Source organism: Schistocerca piceifrons, chromosome 7, assembly GCF_021461385.2.
Source record: "Schistocerca piceifrons isolate TAMUIC-IGC-003096 chromosome 7, iqSchPice1.1, whole genome shotgun sequence".
NCBI classification, from domain to species: domain Eukaryota; kingdom Metazoa; phylum Arthropoda; class Insecta; order Orthoptera; family Acrididae; genus Schistocerca; species Schistocerca piceifrons.
In genome coordinates, this window is record NC_060144.1 from 446,735,018 (window position 1) to 446,749,707 (window position 14,690).

The 14,690-nt window shown below is 41.2% G+C and overlaps 1 pseudogene; it reads left to right on the top strand.

Annotated features, from left to right (window-relative positions):
• Positions 1-234: 234 nt before the first annotated feature.
• On the top strand, positions 235-352 carry LOC124709444 (annotated as a pseudogene).
• Positions 353-14,690: the final 14,338 nt, after the last annotated feature.

Here is a 14,690-nt window from a genome sequence, read left to right on the forward strand (position 1 = left end):
TTTGTGCCACTTGTGAGATGGGGTATTTCCTTTAGTTGGAATTCGCATGAGTGGAGCCGATGGCTGTAGTGATAAAGTGTTATATGCAGCTGTAATTGTTCCATGTGGGTGCTACGTGGTCAGCTGATGGAAATCTCAGCCTCGCGTTACGGACGCATGATCATTGGTGCTCGGCATGCCATGCAGCCACTGGTGAAGTACATGTATTTTTACCGAAGGCGTTATACGAGTTTTGCCAGCGGCCTTGCGGCAGTGGTAACACCGGTTCCCGTCAGATCACCGACGTTAAGCGCTGTCGGGCTGGGCTAGCACTTCGATGGGTGACCATAAGGTCTGCCGAGCGCTGTTGGCAAGCGGGATGCACTCAGCCCTTGTCAGGCACTCTGAAGAGCTACTTGATTGAGAAGTAGCGCCTCCGGTCTCGTAAACTGAGATACGGGCGGAAGAGCGGTGTGTTGACCACATGCCCCTCCATATTCGCATCCATTGATGCCTGTCGGCTGAGGATGACACGGCGGCCGGTCAGTCCCGTTGGGCCTTCATGGTCTGTTCGGACGGAGTTTTAGTTTTTAATTATATGATTTTTACAACATAATGGAATCATATTGTATTGGGTGAACCCGAAATTTGTTAAACTTCATCTAGTTGTGAATGACTCGCTAAAGGCCCATCTTTTTGTACTGCTCCTGGTAGGGCTTTGGGGGGAGTTTTAAAGCGTACTCCTTTAAAGGCTCGTGAGTTTAACGGCTGTGGGCCAAGTGTGTCACTGATATTTGAAGTGGGGCTTAGTTTCATACAACATCAATCATTTTAATATGTACCTTATAAAAAGTAATTTAAATTTTCAGTCGTGTGCAATGTATTGCGTATTCATGTCAATCAGTATGCATCGCGCTTGTATATCGATTGTGTGTGCAACCTGCGGGCTGTTTTCACCATTAATTTCATTTTTCATTGCTAATAACCGTTTGTTTCATGATTTAAGTTGTATGTTTGTAAATATGCCCTCTTATGTTGTGGTAAATATAAATGTCGAGTGACTAGAGCCTCCCGTCGGGTAGATCGTTCGTCGGGTGCAAGTCTTTCCATTTGACGCCCCTTCGGCGACTTGCGCGTCGATGGGAATGAAATGAGGATGGTTAGTATAAGACAACACCCAGTCCCTGAGCGGAGAAAATCTCCGAGCCAGCCAGGAATCCAACCCGGACCCTTAGGATTGACATTCTGTCGCGCTGACCACTCTGCTACAGGGGGCGGACTGCGTTAATTGCATATCTGAATTGATAAATTATATTAACATGTTTCAGAAGGCATTTTCGATTGATGTACAAAGCCATTGGGTCGAGGTGATTATATCAGAAAGGAGACTGGCCTTTAATGATTGAAATTTTACTTTTATTTGTTAACTGTAAAAATTAAAAAAGTTTAATCTGAAATTGTCATAAAACTTTTGCAATACTACGTATAGATTTTGCTGTCCTTTAAGCTCAGACTGAATACTGACTCTAAAATGTTTTAAGTTCATTTTTTAAAGATTCAAATAACTTGTTTAAAGGTTATACCAATGGCAAGCAAGTAAAACTTCGCTCCCTCGTCCGTGCATTACTACCATTTCAGAATGAAGTGCAATCAGATTTAAGTAAAGGCATTTACTCTTACTTTTACCAAAGCTAAAAAGTAATCAATTTGCCTGCAGGCTGCATAATAGGCACCAAACGCTACACGGCTAATAAATATAGTACAAAGCCATTTACAAATATCTCACAGTTGAAAACAATTTAACCAAAAGTTCAGTCTTAGATCACTCGCTTTTAAAATGTAAAAGCAATAACTTCAATATGGGCCCCACCTATCTCCAGCCTAATCGGAGGTGAACCAAACAACCAGCGCAGTCAACAACGAGACAAAATACGTGTAAAGCTTGACTGAAGTAGGTCTGCACTCCCAAATCGATTAAACACTCCGGTTGCCTCGCAGTCAAAGCCGTCTTATAGAAGCCCAGCTTCTAGATTCCACTTTCTTGTAACTGGTCCCCTGGTGTCAACATCAGCATTCTAATAGCCTGTATTTGCAGAATGACGTCTCGATACGTGCGGCCATTTTTTATCCACGGCTCTCTCCATACTGAGCCGTGCTCCCACCGCCACTCAGCAGGTGCTAGGTGTAGGCACCCAAGTTCCATGCCGCCACCTCACACTTTCTCGGGACGTGAAGACTGTGCTGCCCTAGAGGCTGTATACTAACACAAGCACACTCACTCTCACACACATACACAAACACACACACACACACACACACACACACACACAGACACACACACAGAGGGTGAGGGAGAGAGAGAGAGAGAGAGAGAGAGAGAGAGAGAGAGAGAGACAGAGAGAGAGAGGGAGAGAGAGAGAGATCATAGTGAAGATGCACATGATAGGTGATTGGCTGCGACGCCACGTTTCGTGCAGGGTCTGTCGATTTGTATGTTCGCAGTGCTAGAGTATTGTTTCCAAGACTTGTGACAACTATGCAATGTATGTGAGTCAGTGCAAGGGCACCTGTATCCTGAAGTATAGGAGTACGACACATTTTCCTACCCCATCTAACCCCAGCTCCGAAAATGCTGGCAAATAAAATTAAAATCACATTTTTATTACGAACAACAGGTTACGTTTCACTTTCGCTTTTACTGATAGAAGATGGCGTACATAGAGTCTCGGGACACGTTTTGGGATCATTGTTTTCTGTAGCTCAAGATGGTTCGTATGGCTCTGAGCACTATGGGACTTTACATTTGAGGTCATCAGTCGCCTAGAACTTAGAACTACTTAAACCTAACTAACCTAAGGACATCACACACATCTATGCCCGAGGCAGGATTCGAACGTTCGACCGTAGCGGTCGTGCGGCTCCAGACTGAAGCGCCTAGAACCGCACATAACGACCCTCTTCAATTGTCGGCGGTGTCTGTTAGTCAACAGACGAGGTCAGCCTGTACTCTTTCGTGCTTTACGTGTCCTTCACGTTTCCACTTCACTATCATATCGGAATGAGTGGACCTAGGGATTTTTAGGAACGTGGAAGTCTCGCGTACGGATGTATGACACCTGGCCACGTTCGAAGTCCGTGAACTCCGCGGAGTACCCCATTCTGCTCTCTAACGACGTCTAATGACTACTGAGGTCGCTAATACGGAGTACCTGGCAGTGGGTGGCAACACAATGTACCTAATAATACAATGCATCTAATATGAAAAACCTATAGTTTGTCGAGTATCCAGATACTTTTGATCACTAAGCACTATTTAGGTGTGCACTGTAAAATAAAATTATTTGCCAATAGAGTCACAGTTCTGTGAGAATCAAACCACGGCACGACAAACAGCGGAACCAAGTACCGATTGCCGTTTGCGATGTTTTTTTAACTGTGTGGCACATTGGTTAAAAGTAGGCTGTTAGATAGCAAGAAAGACTACACACTTACTTTAATACCCCTCCCCCTCCCTCTTCGTTTCTAAGTGTTACCAACGCTGAAATAATCATCAGGCAGAAGATGTGTGTGTTTTGTTTCCAGTTGCACATTGTAGAGTAGACACAATTCTGACAGCTGAGAGATTTCTCCAGTCAACAGGAGTATTCTCGTTCAATCCGGATGTGTTCACAGCAGAAGCCTTACTCCTTCAAAAATCAGCGAGAGAGTTGAATTTCCAACAGTTGAAGAAGGGAAAGAAGTTCATCAGTGACCCACGGACAAATGCTGCCCCTGAGTGACAGACGATTTGTCTGTGCAGTCACCAGTAAAGAACTTGACACAAATGAAGTTCAGAGAACCGATATACTATAACAGGTGTAGGCCTACCCAGTATTTATCCACAACCAAAATATGATTGACACATATGCGGCCGACTTTCCTGTAGCACTGTTCAATATAAATAATCCTCCATTCGAAGATTTTTGCCGAAGAAATAGCCATGGCACTATTTTACATTCTCATGAAATACCAATCTGCAGATTTATTGTCTAAATGAAGACATTACTATATTTGTAAGCAGAGAGAGTTTTCGTGTTACATTCCTTCCTTTATTTCGTTATTGTAATAAGATGTGGCATTATGGGATCCCCCAAGTGCTTGTTATTCGTAAAGTTACCCATGAAAGGCATTCAGCATGAGTCCATCAATGAAACTGCAAAAAGCCGTATGTTTACTTTTTGTTACCCATCAAACATCTGTTGATTGTCAGAAACGGATGTGTGCTTATAATTTTATCTTGTCCTGCGTAGTATGCTTTTCATTTTTATCTTTTTGCACATCACGTGGAAAACAATCATTAAGACTCCCAAAAAATATGTAGCCTACATTCTCCTTAGTGCAGTTATATATCTCCTGATCAAGCTCCAAAGCAGAAGTATAGAGATGTCTAAAATGTTTTTACATTGATTATATCAACACCCTGTACAGTATGCGAAAGCAGCGCTACGACTTGTATTATTGTTCTAGCGATTGTCCAATACTAATAGCCCGTCACATAACTGATGTCAAGCGCTGTCGGGATCGGCGATCATTCGAATGTGTGTCCCTTTGGGTGTGCCGAGCGCTGTTGTCAAGCTGCGGGCACTCAGCCCTCATGAGGCCCACTGAGGAACTACTGGACTGGGAAATAGCAGTTCCGGTATGTCAACAGATTTGTCTTCGTTGGAAATAATTATCATGAAATATTCTTTCTACATTTTATATCCACTGTTTTTCGGCATCATCAGTTATTTTCCTGCCCCAATAGCAAAATTCATCTACTACTTTGTCTTGTTTCCTAATCTGATTCCCTTATCGTCAACAGATTTAATTCGGCTGCGTTTCATAATTACTTGTTTTTGCTTTTGTTGGTTTTTATCTTATATACTCCTTTGAAAACATTGTCCATTCCGTTCAACTGCTCTGCTCTTTGCTATCTCTGGCAGAATAACAATGTCATCAGCAGAGCTCAAAGTTTTTACATCTCCTCCCAGATCTTTAATTCCTACTCCAAATTTTTGTTTCGTTTCTTCTACTGTTTGTTCATTGTACTGATTGAATAACATATGGGACACGCTACAACCATCTCTCACTCCCTTCGCAACCATTGCTTTCCTTTCATGCCCCTTTACTCTTATTACTGCCGTCTGGTTTGTGTATAAGGTTAGAACGGCCCAGTGAGCGGTGTGCTGACCACATACCCGGTCATAATTGCATCCGGTGACACCTATCGGTGGAGGATGACAAACCGGGCGTGCGGTAACGTTCGGCCTTTCGAGGATTGTTCTCCAAAAGTTTAGATGATGATCCAGTAGTTTTAAAATGGTTACATTCCGATTTGCCGCAGTTTCATCTTGTATTTTTATCTCAGTGACAGAGTTATTTCAGTGGACTTTGCACTCTGCTACCATTCCTTCGTTCATATCGCCGCGGTTTGGATGAAATATGGCCGCCGTAGATGCGTTGGCTGTTCTTTCTCCGTATATAGGCTCTATAGGCAGCACATCGCACTTAATTTCAGTATAAAAACGTCTTAGAATTGTATGGAAGTGTATGCTGGATTGTGCGAAAACGGGGAAAGAAGAGAATTGCACACAGTTAACAAGTAATGAACTATGTAATGTGAAAGTGCTGCTCTGAGCTGAAGGGGTTGGCTCAGAAGACTGTTGACAAAAAAGTAATTTAATCGCAGCGGATGACACTCTGGAGTTTTAGTAGTTGGCTTACGAAGATCTCACCAAGGATCCAATTAGATTTAACCAAAGCCGATTCCGTACAACGGTTTAAAGAGCCGAAGGAAAATTAGAGTCGAAGGCGATGTCATTATAGACGGAGCACAAGCTAGGATTTGGAGAGGTCGGAGAAGTACCTGCGGCGTCCTCTTGAAAGGAACTGTTCGGTCATTTGTATATAATTATGTAGGAAACCACGAAAAATGTAAATGTTGACGACCAGTCGGGGATTAGAAATGCCGTGTTTCCGAATGCAAGCCCAGGTTCTAATCACTGCAACAGCTTTATCGGTACATAGAACCGCGTACTAAGACGAACTTAGATAGCACGAAAAGGAAACTTACCTCATAAATTTCAGTCACCAGTGATAAAATATTTCATGAAACATTAAAATCGGAATAACTTCGATAATAATATGTGATGGCCATAGTTGGATGTCAATGAAAGAAGTCAATTGTAATGTTGATCTACAGTATAGGAACTCGTTGTGTGGCTTATGTGGCTCCATACGCAGTGACTTCGTTCTCACCAAGAAGGATAATTTATAAACAAACATATTCATAATATACTGAAGCATAAATATCGAAAAAAAGCGTAACCAAAGGTCACCTCTCTGTGAGAGTGTACTCTGTTGCCTGCAGGCCGCCTCTGGCGATGAATTGCTTCCCGGCCACCACTCTTGACAATCTGCACACGTAACATTTTTCTGGACCCAATAGGTCTACTCTGATTTATACTCGAATGTCGTCCGGACACTTGTTGCATTTTCCGCTACCTGTTCCGTGGCCTGCTGTGTGCTTCTGCCTGCTCGAGACAGGCGCACTGAATTCAAATCCGCACGTGAGTTATCCGACTCATATGCACCCAATAAGCACAGTGACGCTGTTAAACACTAGCTCCGGCAGCAAACAAGTATCTAAAGTGAATAACTGCAGAAGAATAGTCCTTAAAAACATAGTTATGGTGCCCAAAGTTTCTTGTGTAAAGCATTTACTGAAGAGGAATTCCAGGGAATCTTCGGGGACCAGCTTTTTCAACAATTAAATTGACTGTAGACATCATCCCTACGCATTAAAATGTTTTCATTGTTCTCGCGGCCAACACATGCTATCTTTATGAATTTGAAACAGTCTTGAAGCTGCCTCCAGCATAATCCAATGTGCAATCAGAGCCGTACCGAAGTGCCCACGACAGAATTTCCAAAGCGCCTCTGCTCCAGCTGTAGAACTACGTTTCTGCAAATCTTTTAAGGCAGATACTGCTAGTTTTATAGTTATTAAGTAGGTTTAATGAAAACACATTATTAAAAATCTGAATTATCTGCATTGATGAAATCTATCTTGTAGTAAATATGTTACAAATTGTATACACTTTCTTGAAAGATTTAAAACCAAAGTAAATATACATTTTGTTGTTCATGGTGATTATAGCACATTTATTTCAGTATTGTGTATCATAATTAAAAGATTTTATTAAAATAATTGATTAGAAATAAAAGACAAAGGGCTATAATTAAAAACCGAGAAAATATCTCTTTACTGGATTCGTGTTTCTTATACACCGAGGAGACAAAAGTCATGTGATACCTTCTAATATCGTATCGGACCTGCTTTTCACCGTGGTACTGCAGCGACTCGACGTCCGGTGTACTTAACAAGTCGTTGGAAGTCCTCTGCAGAAATATCGATCCATCGTGCGTCTATAGCCTTCCATAAATGCGAATGTGTTGCTGGTGCAGGATTTTCTGATCGAACTGACCTCCCGATTATATTCCATAAATGTTCGATGGGCTCACGAATTGTTCACAAGTGTCTTCAAACCAATCGCGAACAACTGTAGCTTGGTGACATGGCACATTGTGATGGGAACACGAAGTCCTTGAATGTCTCCAAGTAACGGAACATAGTCATTTCCTGTCAATTATCGATTCAATTGGACCAGAGGATCCAGTGTATCCCTTGGAAATACAGCCCACACCATTATCGAGCCATCATCGCCCTACAAAATGCCTTCTCAATAGCGTGGGTATATGGCTTAATGGGATATGTGCCATATACCAACGTTACGACCATCTCTTACCAACTGAAATCAGAACACATCTGACCAGGTCACGGTTTTCCATTCGTCTAGGGTCCAACCGATGTGGTCACGAGCCCAGGAGAGGTACTGCAGGCGATGTCATGCTGTCAGCAAAGGCACTCGTGTCTTCGCCTGCTGCCATAGCCCATTAAAGTCATATTTTACCGCAACGTACTAACGGATACGTTCGTCGTTGCGGCTATTTCACGCACTCTTGCTTGTCTGTTAGCAGTGACAACTCTACCCAAACGCCACTACTCTCAGTTGTTAAGGGGGGTAGGACGTCAAACGGGCCGACTTGGAGCGGGAGAGTTCCCCAGGACATTTTAATTTCTACTGTCAATACTTTTACAATTAAATTCATAAAACTTTCTCACCATGACCAGGAAGGATTGAGGACTCACACTCATCGCAGTGGAAGTTGAAAAACGTAGCAAAATACCTTTTTTTACATGTGAAATTTCATCATTTTTTCACTTATTACTGGCTGCATTTGTTGCTATAGGTACACTTATCTTCCTAAATAAGAGAGATTCTTCGATGAATTTTTCATAGCATACAAACAGTAGTTACAGGTGTATGAAACTCTAGAATTTTCCAAATCTATTAAAATACTGTGGAAAAAAATTGAGATAATTAACTATAAAACTTGAATTTTTTCTAAACACGAAGTTTAAAATGTAACAGTTCATTCATTTTTTCATAAATTAAATAAACTCTAGAGTTTCATACACCTGTAACTATGGTTTATATGCTGTGCAGAAGTCAACGAAGAATCTCTCTTACTTAGGAAGAAAAGTGTATCTATAGCAACAAATGCAGCCAGTAGAATGTGAAAAAAATTATGAAATTTCACATGAAAAAAAATGTGTTTTGTTACGTTTTTGAGCTTCCGTTGCTATGAGTATGAATCCTGAATCCTTCCTGGTCATTCTGTTAAAGTTTTATGAATTTATTTGTAAAAGTATAGACAGTGGAAATTAAAATGTCCTGTGGTGCCTCTCCTCCTCCAAGTCGGCCCTTTTGACGTCCTACCCCCCCTTAAATGAAGGCCGTCGATTATTGCATTGTCCGTGGTGAGACGTAATGCTTGAGATTCGGAATCAACAAACACGTTATTTCTTAATAATGAGAGAGAGGGGAGAGATAGATAGATAGAGAGAGAGAGAGAGAGAGAGAGAGAGAGAGAGAGATGCATGAACTACACCTGTTTACGGGCTTCCACGCACTCTCGTGGAACGAATGGGCCGCAGAAGATTTCAGATCTTCCTCAGAATAGGAATGAATCAGAAATAGGAATGAAACGCGTCACGAGAAGTTAGTTCAATTTGACATTGTCTTGACGCTTGTATAAAATCGAGCAAGGTAAATGAAATGCGAATGTGAGAATCACGCTGCGACGTCATCAAATCCTGTGATAGAGCAGGTTGAATGCAAGCAGCCTGAAACACACAAGACAAGCTCCTAAATCACGACGAAGATGTATGGATAAGAGAGTTGATTTTTGGTCGTTCGACGAAGATCTGTAAAACAAATTTTGACGTGTCGCGGATTGATTCACTGTTGCAGGTCAAAGCTTCACGAGCGACAAAGACATTCCACGCGGTGCTTTACGAAGATACTCTCTGCTAGTGAACGAATTCGCCAGTGGGCGAGAGTCTCCGGGGAACAAGGGACTCAAGTCTGGCACGCGGATGCGCATAATATGAAACCAGTAAGCAAAGGAAAAGCTGCGGTTTAAAATTTCATATTTTCTATCAGACTGCTGGATAGAATCACTGTCATTTTTGCATGTATCTATATCTACATATAAAATGTAAAATATAGGGACTGATTCACGAAAAAGGTTCGTAAATATTTCTTGGGAACTTGCTGACTTCTGACGAATTGAATTCCGCAGATGTTGCGAAAACAAAGGCATTGCCGTCCAGCGGCACAGCCAACGCAACTCGAGGCAGTATCGCAGCTTGAGCAGAATTCGAGTCGAGATTTGAGTCCAGCGCGTGTGTCAAAAACCGTAAGATCACAGGATGTAAACCAAGTCGGATAGAAGTTTTTTCACTGTTTTTTAATCTATCATTGACCTCTCAATGATTCAGTTATTTTCCAGAAGCGAAATGTGGTTTGGACATTATGCTGAACTGCAGGCCTCATCTCCCATATCAGAATCCAAGTTAAGTTTGGTAGTGTAGATGCTGGCACGATAGCTCAGTAGGAGAAAAAAGGTGAAGTTTTCAGCGACGCACTGACGTCCAGCCAAACCAAATACCGAGAACAATGACGAACGAAATGAAGGAAAAAAGTGGGAAAGCACAGCCTATACACTCGAAAAGTCGCAAGACTGAATCCCTGTTGGGCAATGGACTTTTGTCTCTCAATGATGCGGAGTTTCACCGGAAACGAAACGTCTTACTGAATCTACGCTGAACCGTAGATCGCCTTTTTGCGGTTGGACAATTGGCTAGGGACATGCAAGTCACCGAAGTGACGTCCTGTTGAAAGACTTGCAGCAGAACGTTGAGCCATACAGATTTGTTTTTACCAGAATCTGTAATTGATACATACACTCTCCTTCTACACATCATTTAAGTTAAAGTCCCTGCTGCCTTTCCGGGGTTATATATGAAGTGTGATATAACGGGAGTAGGATTCGTTATGAACAGTACAGTAGGGCAGAGAGTGAGCTACAGTGAACAGTTCAACGATAAGAGGCTGTTCTTATCAGGCCCGGTAGCAAACCACGCCGACAACGATATTTCGCGTACACACGCCAGCATCGTAAGTCAAAAATGAAGAAAGAGAGAAAGTTTGTGGGGATACTGAACGGATAATTCAGTACGAAAAGCAAGATGAAAATCCATGGGGGATTCGAACGCTATTGTCGTGGAAAGAATAGAAGAAAGGGCTTGGCAGTGGGAACGAGAGAGAAGAATAGTTGAGTTTTGTAACAAATTTCAGATTGTTGTAGCAAATACTCTGTTCAAGAATCAAAAGAGGAGGAGGTATACTTAGAAAAGACCCGGAGATACCAAAAGATTCCAGATGGATTTCATCGTGGTCAGACAGAGATTCCTAAATCAGTTATTTGATTGTAAGTCGTACTCAAGAGCAAATATAGACTCAGACCACTATTATAATGATGAAGAGAAGATTGTAGTTCAAAAGAATCATGAAAGAATGAGCGTGGAAGTGGGATAAGAAGCAATGAAGAACGATGAGACGCGTTTGAAGTTCGCTAGGGAAGTGGACACTGCGGTAAGCAGTTCAGTTGAAGAGGAGTAGACATTGAAAGGTCTCCGTGTACTGCATCACAATAAAAGTACTTAAATTACGTAATTGTTCACATGCAAGTACTCAATTTGATTTACATTGAATACATTTTATGCTCCTAGATTTCCATCTCATTATCGTCTGTGTGAAAGGGCATGTGAATGTATTTTTCTGCTGTGGTCAGTCTGGCCAACATAGGGTGTTCAGTCAAAGCAAAGAGGTTTGTGCCTTCTAAGTCGTCTTTATCGACAGTGGGTAGGTTGGTGCCGGAAGCAAGCCCTTTAGTCTGTTCTGGCTGCCTGCGGAGATTCGTAGTTGTCGGGGGTGCTGAAGCACTTGGCACTGGGCAGTGGCTGAGTGTGGTCGGTAGCTTAAGACTGAGCTTAGGGTGAGATGTGTAAGTCTTCAGTATAGCTGAAGTAGTATAGTTCACCTTTTATTACTGCGATAGGTTCATTATATGTTCCACAGTTTACGCAGGATAAACCATGGTGCAATTTACCAATTTTAATAAGTGTCTGCTGTTACTTTCTTTGTGCTACCAGAACTTCTCGTGTGCAAAGGCTTCCCATCTAGTGATGCTGACATTACGTTACAGTAGATATTTCTAAGTGTGCAGGCGTGAATGGTTACATTCTCGTGTGAATATTTTCATTTATTATTGCAGTTTGAATTCTTTCGGTTTCACATGTGATTTGATAAATTTGCCTTTATGCTTCGCACCGCATGGCGTGAACTTCCCTTCTGTGTTGTTTAACGGTAATCAATCGTGTTCCCTTGAGTGAATTTAGGTTGTGTTGAATGTTCTGTGTAATAAATGGGTTTTAGTGTATTTTACCGTGTGAAATTTCAAATGGTTAGCGTGCTTACTTTGGTAGTCGAAACTAGGTCTTTGGACGAGCCAATTGAGCCCTCAGATCTTTGTGTCCATCGAGGGATAAATTTCTTGCAGTTCATTTTACCTGTCTCTGCGCGCCGCGCATGTAATTTAACCGTTCTGTGAAAATTTTCAGGCACCTGGTATGTGTTACCTTTTTTCTTAATCTAGTATACACGTGGTCTGCCCCCCCCCCCCCCCCACCTTGCATCGGTTTTATTTATGTGTGAGATTATTTTAAGCAATTACATTTGTCGAAGGATTACTACTTCGGAAGGCTTTGTTCTATAGTATGGATCTTGCGTAAGCACGTGCGTTTACCCTATCCTCCTCCCAGATTTTTCACATACCTTCCCCTTCGTGTTGTCCGTCAGCATTCAACCATTTCAAACAGTGTCAAATTTAACTCAGGCAACGGCAAGCATTATTACAATCTGTTTATTGTATAGAACTTGCGTTTTTGCTTAAAATAAATTGTATTTGAACTTCATGAGTGTCCATCAACGCAACCACCCCTTCCGAAATCGATCTTAGTGCATCGAACCTGTCGTTACCAAAGCGCAGTGTTCTTACAAGCCAAAATTCTGAATTTTAATTAGACTGTAAAGAATTATGTTTTAATTTAACTAACCGCTTTCATTCAGTATGATCACGCTTTTGAGTGAATTAATTTCAGTGTTCATTTGATGAGAGTACTGACATCTTAGTGGTTACTATGCAACAAGTTAATAATTTCTTTAATTAAGTGTGAATGATTTATTCCCAACTTCGTTGGGTGGTGACCCTAAATAATTTGCTACAAAAGAAAATATTAAAACGCTTACTTGTATTAGAATTCGGTAGTCCAGTATGCTTAATAAGTCATGCATCCAGTTTCTGTATAACTCATTTAACAACCTTAATAAGGACAATCACAGATGTTGGGCAGTTAAGACATAGGTATAAGGAAGGTAACAGTGAAGAAACCTTGGGTATCAGAAAAAATATTTCAGTTAATTGACGAAAGAACGAAGCGCAAAAGTGATCAGCCACTTAGGAATGAAAATTAAGGGTATCATGAACGTCATAAGGAATAACTCAGCGTGTAGAAAAGTCAAAACAACCTTCGGTGTTACTAAAAGCAGGGGTGGTAACATTTAGAGTGGAATGGGAATTCCAGAGCCAAACACAGAAGACAGGGCGTGTAGATGGAAAGAGTACCTTGAAAATCTCTGCGAGGGTGAGGACTTTTCTCATGATGGAATAGAAGAAGAAACTGGTATGGAAGACATACACGGAAAATAAACTATGCAAAGTTGTCCAAGCTGTCTGTAGTACCATTACCTGGACATTGAGCCATGGAGTATAAAGAGAGACCACCATGAAAACAAGTAAACAGCATAAATGAGATTCCTGAAGAGGACGAATGGGTGCACAAGAAGATACAAGATTAAAAATGAAGACGTCAGAACAGAATCAAATATTTTCACCAAGACTGAGAAAAACACCTGCTGGGAATTCCATGTCACAAAATTTCCCAGAAAATCCTGAACTGCAAATCGAATGGTAAAGAAACTCTGGAAGACCTCGGAAAAGATGGGAATGATTTTTTTTGTGAGTTTTGAACAGACAGTGACTAATCCTCGCCAGGAATATGGTGATGATGGTTCTTTATTTGGTAAAATACGTCAGGGCATGCCAAGGCAGCCCAGAGCCAAGGGACAGGATGCTGTCTAAAAATTTTTAGATTTTATTAATTGTAAGAATCAAAATTTACTTCGTGATACTTGCACTTTTATTGGGCATGTTTCTTTCTTAACTATCTCCGTTTTTACTTTTGAAACAACTTTTAAAGAAAGAAACTGCTGACATTTTATCACGAATTACAAAAATTTCTACCACCATCTGGAGCCTTGGTAACATTTCTTTTTAAGTCTAGTGGACGCGGAGTGTACTTTTGTACTTACAGTAAATAGCAAGAACGGGAACGTGAATGTGAAAGATTTATGGAGTACCCAATTTTTTTTGCTTTTTCTCGATTCATCTAAACATAAAAAATAATAAACTTATAACATAAATAATAACTTATGATAAAGCAATCGATGGATACATCTTTTTAAAACATACCGCTGTCTATTTTACATTTTTTGATCGAAGCTTTTGTGTTTTATTTATTTATGAAAGACCATTTTTTGCGACTTAGCCGTCTTTTTGGACATATTGCCCATCTTCGATCGAGTTTCATGAAAAAGAAGCTCTACTTAAAATTTAATCTGCTGTAGGGCTCAAATTTTCGTTTTAAGGAAATAATTTTTGTTATGATCTTCATAATGCTTCGACTGAACTGCCGCGGGTTAGCGGACCGACGAAGGGAGTAGCCTGCACAACTACACAAGTGTGCCCCACGACTGTCCGCCAGGTGATGTGCCTAAATAACGAGGACGAATGCGATTTGGCAATCGCGTGAGCCGCCACAGACAAATACGTCCATCGTGATACTGTACGCAGAGCCGGGATGCTTACGAAACCTATTATAACACCCCATGCTTCCCGGGATTTGCGAAATAACAAGTTGACAATGACCATGAATTATGAATTTTGACCCGCGTCGGGATAAGGCATCCGAATCCGAAGTAAATAATGATTGTTCCGTGGGAAACAGGAGACGTTATAACTTGATCGTTATTGAATGAGTAATTTCATTCAATAACGATTGGTAAATGAAATAATGGAAATGATTTGGAAATAAATTTTGC